Consider the following 16312-nt stretch of genomic DNA (forward strand, 5'->3'; position numbering starts at 1 on the left):
TTGACCCATTAAAATAACAAAGCAAGGAGAGAAGGGGAGAGACTCTTCATCATTTTTCTATTGAAAGATTTCCAAAGGGTATGCATTTTTCATGCTCTAGGAAAGGTTTTTATCTGAGTAACTGAGTGTGCATAGCAAGTTGCAAATCTCAGGCAGCAGTTTCACAGACATCTCAATCAGGAGCCAGGCTCAAGCCTGAGCAAGACTTTTCCGAAGGGCCATTTATGAGACAATTATATGCAGAAGAAACTGTCACTGAGGGTTGATTGGCTTTTACGCACCATACATTCAGTTCTGAAAATTGCACTTGGGACTCTACAGCATTTATGCACTCCTGGAAATACTATTTTGTGAGCAGAACTCTTAAAACCACCACTGTGGACTTCTGGAGAAGAGGGACTAATGAAGGTGTCTGGTGCAGCTCATGCTGCTTTACTTCAGAAGAGTGTTGGTGCAGCAGTGCAACCCGTGTCCTATTCATGCTGGGGCCAGAACCAAGTGAATAACAGCATTTGAACTCAGACACAGACAGGGATGGTCTAATTTTAGATCAAACTATAATTTATTTTCCTAATTTTTTCCATCAATAACACTCATCATTAAATTTATCATTTATAAGCTGTTGCTATGTAGCCAGGGTGAAAAATAACAACCCAAACCCCAGCATATAAATGTAACTGCTAGAATTGGTGGGCAGGCCCAGGCTAAAATTACTTGTTTTAGTATTATATATAATGTGAACGAAACGCTTAGCAAGTCCTTACCTTGCCTAGCAATAGGCTAGCAGGAGGGTAGAGACCAGTGGAGAGATGTTGGAAGCAACAGGCAGCTTAGGGCAGGAGGGGGATCTTGCTGCCCTCCCCGTTCAGTCCAGGACACAGTTCAGGGGTAGTTGCTGGGAGGAAACTTTCTCCTCACTTTCTATCAGAGACCATCCTTGTAAATGGACAGAGGGGTCATATTTGATCACTTCACAACCTTGCTAGTGGGGCAGAAAACTAAATGAGGCAGGCTTTAATGCATCAAATGCAATTCTAGGTGTGGGGAAACCTGTGCTGAGTTCAGTTGTCCACGATGATAAGTCAGCTGTCAGCAAGGATTACAGCTGGATTCACTCCTTGATATTAGGAGTACAACCACATAGCAGGCTGTTCCGTGTGGCTAGAGTGCCTGAAGAATGACTAAAACTCATCTGGTTTTATCTATTATCATAGCTCTGATGAGCAAGGGTTTGGCCCTGAGGCTACAAAGTCCTGGTGCCAATATGAAAGAGAATTGATATTCAGCCTCAGAAAATCACAAAGGACTTTCTTTCCATTTTCTTTCTCTTTCCTCCCTCTACTGGCCAACAGAATAAATCATGAAGTTTTTCTTGGTCTTCCGAGACACCCTAATCTAGAATTCAGCAAAACTTCCAACTCTGACTCATCTTGAGGGTAGAATTAAAATCATCAAAAAATGGTGCATTGAAAGCCTACTAGAGGTTTACTTGCTGTTCTAGGGCTGTAGCTCTGGACTAGCATCTGGCACAGAAGTGCTCTAAAAAGGTTGATGTTCACTGCTGCCTTAGGCAGAAAATGCCCTGAGAATGAGCCCGGTTGGTCTGGCTGCCTGGGGTGAGGCTGACCATGATCACTGCAGAATCACTGAGGTGTGAAGGCATCTCTGGAGGTTTCCAGTCCAAGCTCTTGCTCAGAGTTGGATCACCTGGAACAGGTTGCCAAGGGGAGTGTCTAGTCAGGTTTTGAGTATCTCCAAGGATGGAGACTCCATGACTCCTCTGGTCAGCCTGTGCCAGTGTCCAACCACCCTCATAATAAAAATAATTAAAAAAAGTTTTTCTTTCTTTTAAGTGGAATTTCCTATATTTCAGCCCATTTTTTTTCTTATCATTCCAATGCTAGAAGAGCCTGGCTATGTCTTCTTTACTCCCTCTTATCAGATATTTATACACCTGGATAAGAGCCTGTTGAGCCTTCTTTCTCCTAGTGTGTACTGGTGCGTAGGGTTGTTCCTCCTCAAGTACAGGATTTTGCACTTTGCCTTGCTGACCTTCATAAGGTTCCTGTCAGCCCGTTTCTCCAGCCTGATGAGGTCCTTCTGGATGGCAGCACAACCCTCTGGTATATCAACCACTCTTCCCAGGTTTGAATGCCTCCTCACTCAGGTCATTAATGATGATGTTAAATAGTATCAGCTCCACTGGGAACACTGCTATGGACTGGCCTCCAGCTGGAGGGAAAAACAAACAAATAATCCTGCATCTGTTTTAGAAGCTGTGTGTTGTCCCATGTAGTGCTCAGATAGAGGAAAAAGAAAATGAGCTTGCTGTTGGTTTCTGTATGTGAGATGAGGTGCTTTAACAGAACCGTGCGATAGGGATGGAGCCTGCTGAGCGACAAGCAGCTCCATGGCTCCCCATCTGAGAGGAAACTGGCTGAAGGATAAATCTTCCAACCCAGCTAGTGTGGGAGATATTGATGAGCTCTTTCACTAGCTGTTTTCCTCAGATCTTGAGATTCCATTATGCAATGCGTTCATGATAACAGTGCTTGGTTCTCTTGGAAACAAGCCGCAGCCTGTGCTAGATGTGTCTATCTCTGCAACCTGTATTATATCTGTTCCCTTGATAAAACGTATTTTGGACTAGGGAAGTCGCTGTTTGTGGGAATACAACCTGCATCATTCTGTTCCTTCTAGAAGCTTTTGAGGATGCGAACAGCAAACGTTGCAAATATGCAGCACCGGAGTTAAATGCTTTTACACCCCAGAGTCTGAGATTAAGTGTCGGCTTTCCCTTCTATATTGCCCACTGATTTATATTTTCTAAAAAGCAATTTCTGAGTATGAAATGAGATGATATAGCAACAAATACTTTTTAAATCTACTTCTGCTGAAAGAAAACCTGTCCAGCTACATTAAAAGAAATATGACCCTCTTAAACCCGCTCATCCTCTCCCTCCCCCCAACAAAAGAAAGCTATATTCTGTTCTGCCTTAGACAATTTAGGAGCAGCCATCTCAAAAGTAGCTTTCGCTATCTTAAAAGGAAGCATGCTTTTGACAAAGCCCCTAAAAAAATATAGGACCCTTGTAAAAAGCATGTGTAATAAAAGATATTGTCTAAAAAATAACTGATGAAATAATGGGAGATATACTGTACTAAAGCTAAATTTTGCTGTCATTTTGATTACTGGAGCCTCTATGCATAGGTTTTTCTCTCTCTTTCCTGGTCTTTATGGGAGTTATTTGGAACAGGTGTGTTTTAGATTTAGTGCACTCTTTAGACCTGTGGTGAGAGAAGCCATCTTTAACCATCTCTTTCACCCTCAGGAGAGCTCTTTGTCTTTCTTCCCAGCTTATTCTAAGTTTTTAATTTGTGGAAGACTAGATGTTTTCACAGCATTGTTTCTGTGAGGCTTAGAAATATCCTGCGTGTTGGGATAAGATGTGTTTTTCACAAGAATTCTTAAAATCTTCTGTATAGCAGATTCACTCTCTTACTGAAAATGGTTTGGAAAACACACCTTGCAACATCTTTGGCAGTGTTTTATATGGTTGTTTTAACACAGCATTTAGAAGTCTCCACCTCTTCCTTCCCCCCAGGGGCAATTTGTCAAAGAATAGCCCTTCCTCCATAGATCACAAAGAATCCCATATTCTAAGGAGAAATATTCCCTCCAGGCAACACAATTGTTTGGGATCTCCATAGTTTTCACCATCACAATACTTACTAGTCTGAGTATTTTTAAAAATTTCTTCAGAGGTTTTGGGAGATACAGTTCAATCATCACCTTGCCAAAATAACAATGAGATAGTTCTAGCCTGGAACTACTGCGATGACATGGTGCCAGTAGGATGCTTACTCACAGGAATATAATGTGAACGGGCATAAGCAGCAGTAACAAACCTGTTGGCTTTTTTTGTCTTGGGTAAATATGCAATGCAAATGACCTCTAAAACACTGGTATTCTTCATTGCCTGCTTCTTATGGCTACAAAAAGTTGAATTGCTTGGACATGTCTGCAGAAAGAGGAATAAAAAGGATGTTGCAATGTATTGGTGTCCATTGGATAACGTGGTGAAAAATGTCTCAACGCTACCCAGAGCTTTTGAGTTAGTTTATATCCAAGCACCTCATCCATCAGGGCTAGCTTGGAAGTTATGGGCTACCATGTTAAAATTTGGAGCAGTAATACCTGGAGGACTAAACGAAAGCCACGTCCACACAGTCTATCTATTTCATACCCAAATAAGAGATGTGGAAAAATAGTGCTTTCCAGTCGTAGGGCTGGTGTGTTTCCATTACACTGGTTTCCCAAGAGACCCAAAGATGTAACTAACTGTACTGGAATAGCGACTTCGGTGTTTTGTGGGAATACCCAGGTGTTTTGCTGGGAAGAGTGATGGAAACCTCCCTGTTACATATTTTTTCCAGAAAGTATGTGTGCAGACATGGGAAATAGCCTCCCACGTGTGGGATTTTGGAAGCCATTCCCATCAATTGAACAATAAACACTTTCTTCTCCCTTCTGTTTTTAGAGGTGCAACTCTTCCAGTCCAGCAAACATCAATCAGTTTGGCACAAGTGCTTTGTGATTTTTCAAGGTAAAAATAACAAAGAATGACCCTACCCTTGTAGTCTTTTGTTTGATAAGTGATTCCCTGTGACAGGTTAATGCTTTCAGTCACCGTGAAAATGTCATCAGTGAACAAACATCCATAAACTTGTTTGATAGTTCCTTGGATTTAGATACTTTCAGATGGTTCCTTTTCTTAAAAAGATAGAACATCTCTTTCTTTAGAAAACTTCCTACAAATAGTTTCCCAAACCTTCCGGGAGTACACCATAGTCACAACCTCAGGGCTGTAGCATGCATTTCTGTGAGAGCTGCAGTTAGCACGTCAAAGTAGCAAAAAGAGTGCTGGGTTGTAAAATACCTTGCATCTCAAATTGTAAAGCGCTGTTAAATTGCTTTATAACATCAGCTTTAACTTCATTACTGGCAGCAAAGTAGTGAAGAAGGTGTCTGAGGACTTGATTAAATTTCTTTTTTTTAATCCTAATGGAACCATAATTTACAGACATGCAAAAATGGGGCCTGCCTAAGTAGTAGCAACTTAGTTTTCCATCTTCTCATTTAGCTGAAGACCTAATTTCAGGCATACTTACACAGAGTTGCTAGCACCGCTGTGATGTTCTGAGAACTGCCCAGCCGCATCTGAAGCAGTAATTCTGTTTCTCTTCAAATTTATTCCTGCCGTCAAGGGACGGAGCATGTGCCTCTCACTGTGAGAGCCCTGCTCCTGCCTGGCATTTTTCAAGACCTTAGCTTGTTTTTGGTTTCTTGGAAAAGAACACTTGCCCCACCAGCAATATCAGGTTTGTAATACATTTTCTTCACAGCAACGCATTTAACCTTCCTGAGAACCATTGCTATCTATAATAAATATATGGCGCTTTTCAAATATACCGTAAAAATCACCCTATAAAACATGATTTATTAACCACGTGTAGAAGCCCAATAGTTTACAACAGCCTTTTACTCTCTAGTTATCCAGAACTCTTCACATCTGGGCAAGAATTGCACTAGGATGTGTACAACAAATTTAGAGACCTGTATTTACTAACATACATTATGAAAGGCTCCATTGACATCTCACTGCCAAGATTCAGATGATTTGGAAGAGACCTTTACTTTGGCTCTGGCTTCTCTATATCTTCCAGCCAGGTAGGTGCAGACAGCAGCAACGCCGGCCCTGAGCCTTCTCAGCTGCACAGGCATACCTTGATCAGCTTCTCCTTGTGTGATAGATGCTCCAGCACCCTGACTGCCCTGGGACCCCTGCCTTGGACCTGCCCTGGTATGTCTTTGTTTTTTTTTCTTGCAACAGAGAAACCAAAACTGGATGCAGTACCTGCGATGTGGTCACATGTATCATATGGAGGGAAGTGATCTCCTCTGGAACCACAGGCAATGCTCTTTGTAATGCAGCCTTCTTTGCACCCTTTTGGCATATATGCTGCAAGGGTGCATTGCTGCCTCATGGTCAGCTAGTCCACCAGGACCCCTAGGAGCCTCTACCTTTTCTACAGAGCCACTTCCCAGCCAGTTGGCCCCAGCCTGTACTGGTGCACAGGGTTGTCCCTGTCCACGTGCAGGACCTGCATTTGCTTCTGTTCAACAACTCCATGTGGTTCCTGCTGGCCCATGTCTCCAGCCTGTGCGGCTCCCTCCTGCTGGGACTGTGCTGCCAGTAGTAGCACTGGCAAAGAAACAGCATCGACCACATGCTTCGCCCACAGAGCCAGTCACCTTATCACTGAACAATCACATTGGGTAGACACGGTCAGGCTTTGGTAAGTCTGGTAGTCACCTGAAGGTAATCACCGCATCCTTCAAGTGCTGGGATTTGCTTCCTAACCTTCCCAGGTTTGCTTCCTAACCTCCCTGGACTCCAAGACATTTGGTGATGTGTCCTCATTGACATTTTTGATAGAGTGGCCTCATAAAGGTATTGGCCACCTCCATCCATGTCCTTGGAAGCTGATCCTCCTTTACTCTTGCCTATTTGCTGCCTCCATTTTTAGTTGTTTTCTATTTAAATTACTTTTGTCTTTTTTCACATTTTTTTTCCTCTTCCATCTTCACAATTTTCCTTTTTAATTTCTATCATTCTCTTTCTCTCTTTTTTGTTTCTATTTTCGTTGTCCTTCCCTGAGGTGGAAGACGACATCCAACCATTCAAAAAAGAAATTCCACAGAGAAGTCAGATTTTAAGCTTTTGTACTTTTTCCTCACACCAGGCACTACATTCAGATAGTTGCTCTTATTCTTAAACATGATCCCTCCTCTTCTCTGAGGATCTATAAGATGAAAAGATGCTTAAGCAAACAGGCATCCACCTGAGTACCACTAACCTGGGCTTATCTCTCCACATCATGCTTCTTTTTTAATGGAAACCTGCTGGCTGCCCCAGGAGTTACTGTCCAAACAAGCACAGAACAGCCCTTTAGAGAGGTGATTTCTCCATTTTTTTTTTAACATATAAATTCATTACTGCATCATACTTCTAAGAAAAGAGTTTTTCTTATGCTTTTCTTGTCTGCAAAGCACTCTTCACATAGATAATTTTTAAACTTCAATTGCAAAAAAAAAATAAAAAATACAGTAACTCTGAAACCTAAGAAATGAAATTATCTTGATTTGGTAATGTTAAGGGACATATTCAAATTACATGGAATATGATCTTGAAAGTCTAATCACAGTGTGAACATTTAAGGAGATCTCTTGAAGACAGATTAACCAAGGAAGGTGAGAGAAGGTGTGTGTTTAGAAGGTTTGGGAAACACCATCCCAGGGAGGCATCGGCTCATTCACAGTGCTCCCAGTCTGAAAGGATGACAGGGATTTTCTCAAGGCTGGCTGCTCTCAGGGTAATTTTTGGGGATCCACACACAACCACAGTTTTCTTGTGGCATACCCATACAAAAGCAGCGTGACCTCTGAGGCTGTCTAAGGACCTCTAAGGTTGCCTTTGAGCTTCTTCCATTCTCTTGCCCAAATGGCAGAAATCAGAGTCCTAAAGAAGCTCTCAGGCTTCGTGGGCTATCAGGCTGGCCTAGTGGTGGGTAAGGTGCTCAGATGAAAAGTCAACATTAAATTTTTTCTCACCTGTAAGCCAGTTCACCTCTTCATTGTCTCAAGATGCAGACAGCTTTATGCCTGGCCAGGAAAAAAAACTGAGGATATCTGTACTTTCAAACCTTATCAGCAATTTCCCCTAATTTATTACAATAAATTGCTGATGGAGGAAAATAACAGGATTTACCTGCATACACATAAATAATATTTCTGCTACTAACTTTTTCAGACCTCTGAAGGTTTGGCTTTTTTCCCCTCTCTATATCTCTCCCCATCCATTATGTGAAATCTGCCTCATCTCTTTCTGCATTGGCACTGGTGTCTAGACTCTCTCTTTCATCTTTCTTTACAACAGCATTGTTTTCCCTCACACTGCAGTTATTTCTTTTAACTTCTCTACTGCAGAGAAGAAAGTGGCTTTCATTTGGACGGAAGTCCAGCACTGAGACATCCAGGAGCTCCTAATCTGTAGGAGAACCTATTTTTTGGGGGTTTATCTCCGGTTTCACCTAAAAAATTGCACCCTTAAAAAAAGCACTGCTCTTGCATGGATGAAACTCATGCAAATGTACATCTCCATCCCACAGCATTGAGAGTCCATAGGTAAGTTAGAGACTACGCGAGTGTATATCTATCACCTCAGGCAACCCACCCTCCACTGGGCTTCAGTGATGGACACACAGACACCTCCAGAAGGTGCAGGGTGTCCCTGCTGCAAGAGGAGGACCTGCACACACTTTGTGTTGACCCCTTCCGAAAGCTGTACGTTCTTATTCAGTGCAATGAAAAGGCAGGGTAGGAATAAGTGCATTTTGGCCACAGTAGGACACTGTTATACAGCTGTGCTTGGCTATATAGCAGTGCATGTGGTAGCTGGGCACAGAACTGCTGAAAGAGCACCAGGGGGTGGGCTTGTCCTGCTGGGTGTGAGAGCACACTTGGGATGCCTGAAACACAAAGCTGAGCCCCCAGAGTCACTTGGGGTCCCTGTGCAGATGTCGCAGTTGTGAACTTAATCATGGGTGGTGACAAAGTGCCTTGGCCAGGCTCTCAGAAGAGCTGAATGTGTTGTGTGCACCCCTGCCTAAGACCAGGATGAACAGGGTGCAGACTCTAATTGGGATTCCAGGAACAAATTTGAAGAGTCTCTCCTTGCACAGCCAGGATGGCAGTTTGAGGCAAAAGTGAAATTGATTTTGGTTTAAAAGGGCTGTGAAGGAAGATATGAGTAAATATGGAGAAAAATAATCTAAAATTGATTAGAAAGGAACCATTACCCAGCAGGCAGTAAGCCGTTGTAGATAGTCCATTGAATAACTAAAAAGAAAATGAGATTGCTCTGGTATGTATAAATAAGAATCAGAACATTGCACTCCTGCCATGGTATTTTTTTGCTTCAGTCCATGTGTCGCTCTTTTGTGGCTTAAGATTATATACTGCCATGAAAGACTATAGATGCACCCTATAACTTTGAGAAAATTCTGTAATTCTACATTCCAGACATTACTGTGCTTCAAATAATAAAGAAAATATACCATGGTAAAAGAATGACAGTGCTATGTGCTAAGAAAATTTTTTAGGTGTGGAGGAAAACCATTTCATATTATGCATATGAAATAATCTCTAATGTTCCCAGCACTGCTTGTATGGGCAACATGGAGGATTTTATTAAAGCTCTCATAAAACCTGATACTAAAATCATTGCAATAATTGAATTAATAGTAATGTAAGACCCCTGTGACTGCATAGTCCCAACAGGAACCTTAATTCCTCTATTACGTTTGAAAAGATCTATAATAAAAGTAGAGAAAATCACTGTACTAACAGTAAGATTGAACCTAGCGAAACGAAATTGGAGTGAACCACACCCAAACTCCTAACAAGGCATTCATTGGGCACAAGTCAAGTTGTGAACAGAAATGAAATTTCACCATTGGAGTGCGCTGAACTGGAGACTACTCTATGAAAAAAGGGGATTTGGGGAAATTTTAGAAGGTATAGAATAATGAATCTAGAACTTTAAATTTTCTGTAAACTGAAAATCAGTTGCAAAGAAGCTCACTATTGTAGGGAAAGACTTGGTTCTTGTAATGAATTGTACCAAAGCTGCCTTTAGACAGAGCAGAGTAAGATCATGTCCCAGCTCAGAGAAAAAGTCGAAGGGAACTCCCTTGGTAAGCAATTGGTCTTGCTTTACATAATCTCAGAATAGTACAGTCAGAATGTGGGATGCATCTGGTCTGTGGCAAGTCTCTGGCATCCAGCTGTGTCTTCTGCTTTGCAAAAGCAAAAAAATGGATCAGGATTGGTAGCAATCAGAAGGGAGTCATGCCAAAGCTCACCTTAGAAATGCAGCAGAGGTGGTGCACTCTGAGAGCTGCATGCAAGCAGGACGTGCGTGAAACTGCCTCGCAGATACCAAACTGAAGGAAAGAAGATGGATTTCACACTTGATGCTGGCATGGAAAAGGAAAATCTGTCTGTGTACTTGCAATATCAGGAACATGAAACTGTGGCAGTGTTTTTAATTATACAGATGGGACTTACTGAAGATATCAGTTTGGAGACTAGAGAGAGACTCCTGGTGAATCGTTGTATCACAGACATCAAGTTACTGTACACATTTTGACTGCATTTTTAGACCTGTACGATAGCCTTTGAACCTTTACCTGTGTGTTCAGGGCAGTTCTAGTTCCAGGTCTCTGTTCAAGATTTGGTGCTGTACAGAAAGCACATCTAACACATTAATGAGAAAATTAAATGGTTCATTCCACTTTGTCCTTGAGAATTCATAGGGGCTGTATTACAAAATACACCTGTAAACTCCTTAGGCTTATGGATTAGTTCTGAGACAGTAAAGTAACTAATGTCATTAAGCTATATATGAGACTTAATTAAGTATTTTAGGAGCAAGATCCTACCTGCTAGTTTAACCATTCAACTTGATAAAAGTTCAGATTTAGAATACCATGTAGGATCTTGGAAAATTGTTCACAGAGTTCCCATCACAGAAGTCTTGATGGGAAGTGCTTCTAGGCTGGTCTGTCTGACAAGCAAGACACAGAGTTTAATCTTGCACCCAGCTGTGATAATACCTATTCATCAAATTCATTCAAATAATTGTATTGATATCGACTGCTCCATATGTCAGTTATATAACAGACCTGCAACACCATGTAGAATGACTGCTTTTGGGGATAATGGTCTGGGAAAAGCAAGGCTTGAGATACCACCTCACTTCCCCAAAGAGTGGGTACAGCGCAGTGTTAGTGTGGGCCCTGGCTGGTTAGAGAGTGACACAAGAGGGTTAGAGAGTGACCCAACTTGTCCCGCTATAAAGCCAATGGCTGCGGGAAGATCGGACTGCAGGAATCGATGTCACTACAAGCGGCTGGCAGTGTGGGGTGGAGAGGCAATGCTTTCTGTCTTTTGGGATTCTTTTCTCTTGTGAGACCTGGGGTTTTCTTTCAGCTGTCTGTCTGAAAATCCTATGATTTTACACAAGAATTTGAGCCTTTAGAAAAGAGAAAATTATGTTTTTATCCAACGTACGTGTTTATGGAGGGGCAGAGGGTGGAGTTTCACGGTGTGGCAGTATCGACTCAAAGGAACAGAGAGAAAATGTTTGCTGTGCAGAAAGGAAAGAAGACTGGGTCACCGTTGGGGGGAGTCCTCCAAGGGGCACATTTACTTCCCCTGCCTCTGCCTGCCTCCGGGAAAAGTGCACAGGGTTTTACTGCTGCAAAGGGAAAATAACTCCCCCGAGCAGCTGGCTGCAAGCCCCGAGGGAGTCAGCTGCAAGGGGCTTTTGCAAACTGGGACCTCTCTGGGGCAGCAGCAGAGCCCTGGTCTGCCCCTTCCTGCCTCTGCAGGGCTTCCTCCCTGTCTCCTCCTCCTCCCTCCCCATCCCCGTTCTGCCACCCCTGTGCCCTCCAGCCTTCCACCTCCCCAAAGCTTCACCTCTTTCTGCCAGGCTCCCTGCTTGCTGGCTGGCACTTTTTCCCCTCTAATATTCCATTTTTGCCTGTCCTCTGTCCTCCACTCCTTTCTCACTTTCTCACCGCAGTGCTTAGATCTGATCCCTGGACTTTAATTTCTTGCTGGTGCCAGGGATGAAAAGAATAAGCGGGCTGTGAAGAAGATGGCATTGCCTCCTTTGGAGGAGCAGTGAGAACGGGTCTGAGCAAGCCAGCCCAGATATATACTTGCCCTGCTCATATACTCCATGTTGTATATTTAGTTTGTTATAGATGCTGGAAACAAAGAGCCAATATTAGGTTTGAAAACATGACATATAAGATAAAGGAAACCAGAAATGCAATGCACATAAATATGAGAAAAGGGAATTGCTCGCTCTCAGAAATGTGGAATAAATTTGCAGAGGCACAAGTAAAAGATGAGAGATTATGAAAAGGCATTAAGGTTGTCACTGCAAAGGAGTCAGGGAATTACACAGCAAGCTCACATTACCAATTCAAACCGGGGTTTGCTGTGAAGAATGGCCTGGTCTTTGGAGGTAACAATAGCAGTGCAAAGTGCAGTGAAATCTGATATTCTTTGGAGAGTTTAGCGGGCTCCTGTGGGTATGGAAAATGCAAATGGAAAGCATAAGGTATATACAAGTAGCAGCTTCATAAAAACTCAGAGATAAAGGAAGTTGTAAGAATGAGCTGTTTGTTCAAAATATCGACCTGGAAAAGAATAGAATTCGTGCTGATAGATCAGGGCAAATAGCAACCATGCTTTGAAGCAAGTGTAGATATATTTACGCTCTGCTTTTCTGGCAGGGACTACACTGCAGAGTCAGATCATCATTTGCATTTCCCTGTGGCTGTGCTATAAGGAATCTAGCATTAGCATATGTCGTAATGCCCAGTGCATCTGCATCTGCCATGTGGGGAGCAATGGAAGGGGCTGAATGACTGGCCATGGCTCAAAGGACAGGATTTTCAACCATTTGCAAGGGATGACGGTGGAGATTCCACCCTGTAACATCTAGTCCCACATATCCTGTATGGAAAGGTCTACTGAAAAATGGAATTAAGATACTTGAGATTTCTTAAAAAAGGTACCAGATCTAAAAGAGATTATTCTGCTGCTGAGCTTGAGAGAGTGCCCTTAAAACATGGTCAATCTCCCTTTATTTCAAGAGGCAACTGAGAAGCAGGCTTAATAGTATAGGACTCATCTGGGTGCCTGTAAATACAGATGAAGCTATGCAAGAGTCACACTATTTCACAGGGAACAAAGGTACTAAAGTGCAAAGAGACACAGTCTGCATACAGAATGAGGTTTTGTGGACTCACGGAGCTCCGCCTGCCAAGGAGATTGCTTCTTACACCTTTCGGGTACAAGTTCCTGAAGGATGGGCTTTTGGGAGCCAAGAAGAAGATGGAGCTGAAACCTGCAGATGTAGTGTCTGGAAAAAAAACTTTGAGAATGGGCAGAAGAAGTAGAAGCTCCTGAAAGACATTTTGCATGCTGTTAAGGCAGCTAACGTCATTTTATTTTTAGTTATTGTAAGAACCATAACAGGAAAACAAACAAACACAACAACAACAAAATAAGGAAGAGGGAGGTGTAACACATGCAATTACTAAGAGGCTTAAGGTAAGAACTGGCCTGAGAGGATTGGACTTAAGAGGAACCGGGGCAGAGAGGCCCGTTCTGGTACCTATACCTTGTTTGCCTACTGTATGATACACTTGCATTAACTTTTCCTGCTGCAAACCCTACTGAAATTGCGTTTTGAACTTTGATGGTTGGATGCTCTTAGTCTGGGATTTTTATTTTTCATTTTTAAGCTTTGGTTCAAGCATTTAAATAGCAGCTGAAAGTAACTTTGCAAGTGTTTGCAAGCCTGTATCTTTCCACCTGTGTTATTGTCACTAACGCATCTCTAGCCCCTGTGGTGCTCTCTAGCACAAGCAACACCTCAGCAGAGCTCCTGCCCTTTTGGGTGGAGGACAACAGCTCCATCCCTACTGCCATCTTCCACTTAATGTTTGCAATGCCTGTAGGAGATTTACAGCATGTAACCGTGTCATATTCCTTACCTACTACTGCTAGAGACAACATGCTAGAGGGTTTTGAGACCTGGACTCATGACTTTTCATCCTTCACTTAAAATTGAAGAAGATTATATCATTAATTTTGCAGGTTGTGAATATAAATCACAATAATTGGGTTTACTGCTTTCATGCCGACAGGTTGCCCTTCAGCACCATTTTCTCCCAATTGTAGCCCTTCAGTGCCACACATTTAGGTGTTCTTTATAAGCAACTGCTGCCACTTGGCTGCTGAGACCCGAATAATCAGATTCATGGTCACTGAGTGGCAGAATCTGAATGCCTCATAGACAAGTCAGAGATTTACTTTTCTATTGCTTGTGAAAGTAATGGGACTCCTCAGCTATACACGTGGAAGTTAGGAAAAACAAGCTTTTTTTTTTTTTTTTTTTTAGCTTACAGAAAAGTAAACCTGACTTTCTCTCAGTCCTCAAAGCATTGCTCTAGGAGCAGAGCAAGGGCTTTGAGAGACTTCTTACTGTGTTTTTCAGAATGTTTTAATGTTCTGTTTTCTTTGAAAGTTATCTGCAAAGAAACCAGAGTTCCTTGTTGACACATCTACATATCTCTTGGTTTTCTGAAATTCTCTAAAGTAACGTACCTATAAAATACTAAGTCAGATCCTGTCTGCTTTGAAAGACTGTGCCTACTGGGCAAACAAATAATTAAGGTTTCCAGCCACCTGTAGCCAACTTCAGACACAAAACTGTTCATTTCAGAGGGAGCTGGAATAATTGACCCAGCTTTAGTCTGCTTTGAAATAAACCCAGCAGTTTCAGAATATTGGCAAAAAAATGCTAATGAAATCAGGTTCACTGAATTGGGAATTGTTGATTCTGTTTTCATGTTTGAGACTATATAAGGTATTCCCTTCTAATGCATGGTGGGTTGGACTTCTTTTACCTCGTAATCAACGAGGAAGATTCTTTTAAAGCCTTGAGTCCTTAAATGAAGGAAGGTGTTCTTAAGATCTGTGAGACTGCCAAAGATCTTAACCATCAAGGAAACTAGAAAATAGTGACCCTATTACTGCTGAAATATATATATATAAAAAAAAAAAAAGCAAAAAAAAAGCAAATGAGGGGTGAGAACTTGTGATGGTGATCCTTTGTGAAGTACAGTCTGAGGAGGCTGATCTGGACATTCCTGTCTAGTCATGAAGTAGCAAAATAAGGCTTGTTAGCCTTTTTCCTCAATTCCAGTTTCTTTTATATTTAAATTGCAATGTTTAAAGTGTCTTTTTCACCCATTACTATACAGTGAAATACAGTTACTGTTGCTATTAACCTTCAGGCAGAGAGAAAAATCAGTGAAAGCTGATGTGTGACACACTGTTCTCTGGAATTAATAGCCCTTGCCCTCAGTTTCAGCAAAAATATTGTAAGACTTGATTTGTGGTAAAGGTAGGAGGAATGAGAGGTAATATGGCTCACAAAATTGGCAAACTCTACTTTTTTTTTTTTTGTCCACAGGTGTCTTACAGTGCAGAGGAAGGAGTTACAGAAAGCAGAGATGCATAAACCTCTGCAAAAGCTTAATGTGCCATACATGGGACTTTGGGAAGGCTGCTTTGTAGCTGCTGTTGAATCCCTAGTGAAGAAAATCTCCACCTGCTGTAACCAGCTGTTACCAGAGCAGGGAAAGGACCAGCAGCAGCGTGCTCAAGATGTGAAAGCTGCTTGGTTGGGCCGCACACTGGTGGGACCTGTGGTTACGTGCCTCTTGTGGGACTGCTGTCAGAAACCGTGTTGAAAAGGTGTGGAGATGCCCTCCACCCAAACGTGCAGTGAAATCTCTTGGTTATAGAGTGAGTTAACACATCTTAACATTCATTTGTAGCTGACAACAGCTATGGGGAAAGAGGTGGGACTTCGTGGGGCTAGTGAGGAGATGGCATGTTGCATTTTCACAATTTCTGTTTTTATGCAAGTCTGCAGTGTTGTTTCATTTGTATGGATGTCTGGGCTGCTGAAGCGAATAGCTGCCAAAGGAAGGGTGCAACCGATTTTGTTTGATACCAGGCTCACATTGCACACTGGGACAATATTCTGGAGAACAGTAAGATGCAGGACCATAAGGTCCTTATTTTAAGTTTTAAATTGGAGGTTTTCTGAGTAGTGTTTAAACTGATCAAGGACATTTAGCTAACGTCCTGGTATTACTTTGAAAAATTCAGCTGGCATTTCTGCTTAAGATGCAAGGCAGCCAGATAGAGTATACTCACTGAGGCACGCTCTCAGGAGGCAGAAAACAGCACACCAGGGAAAAGCGGACGGTGAAAGATTTTAGCAGAGGCCATGGGCGATAACTAGGCTTGGGCTTATAAATCAAATGGCAAGCTCTGATAATACCAGTGCTCTTACTGTGAAATACTGATTAGCACAAATTAGCAAGTGATAATTTAAGTCTTTCATGATATGCTTTTAATAGGAAATGTTGTTGAAGCAGACTTTTTCCCAAGACCCTTCAGGTCTGTTACCAGAGCTATGCTGGAGGGGGCTTTTAAAAAGTGGTCCGTGCAGTACAAGGCAGAGGAGGGCTTTGCCCCTCTCTGAAGCTATGCTCTGGTAGCTGGGCTTTGAGCACAGCTAGTTAGGTT

The 16312-nt window shown here is 42.3% G+C and overlaps 1 long non-coding RNA gene across 1 annotated transcript; it reads left to right on the top strand.

Moving 5' to 3' along the window:
* Positions 1-4424: 4424 nt before the first annotated feature.
* Positions 4425-15649, top strand: LOC121078249. Its single transcript, XR_005824516.1, has 3 exons — positions 4425-4607; positions 5728-5864; positions 15186-15649. It is a non-coding gene; the product is annotated as an uncharacterized LOC121078249 (long non-coding RNA).
* Positions 15650-16312: the final 663 nt, after the last annotated feature.

Source organism: Cygnus olor, chromosome 1 (assembly GCF_009769625.2).
Source record: "Cygnus olor isolate bCygOlo1 chromosome 1, bCygOlo1.pri.v2, whole genome shotgun sequence".
NCBI classification, from domain to species: domain Eukaryota; kingdom Metazoa; phylum Chordata; class Aves; order Anseriformes; family Anatidae; genus Cygnus; species Cygnus olor.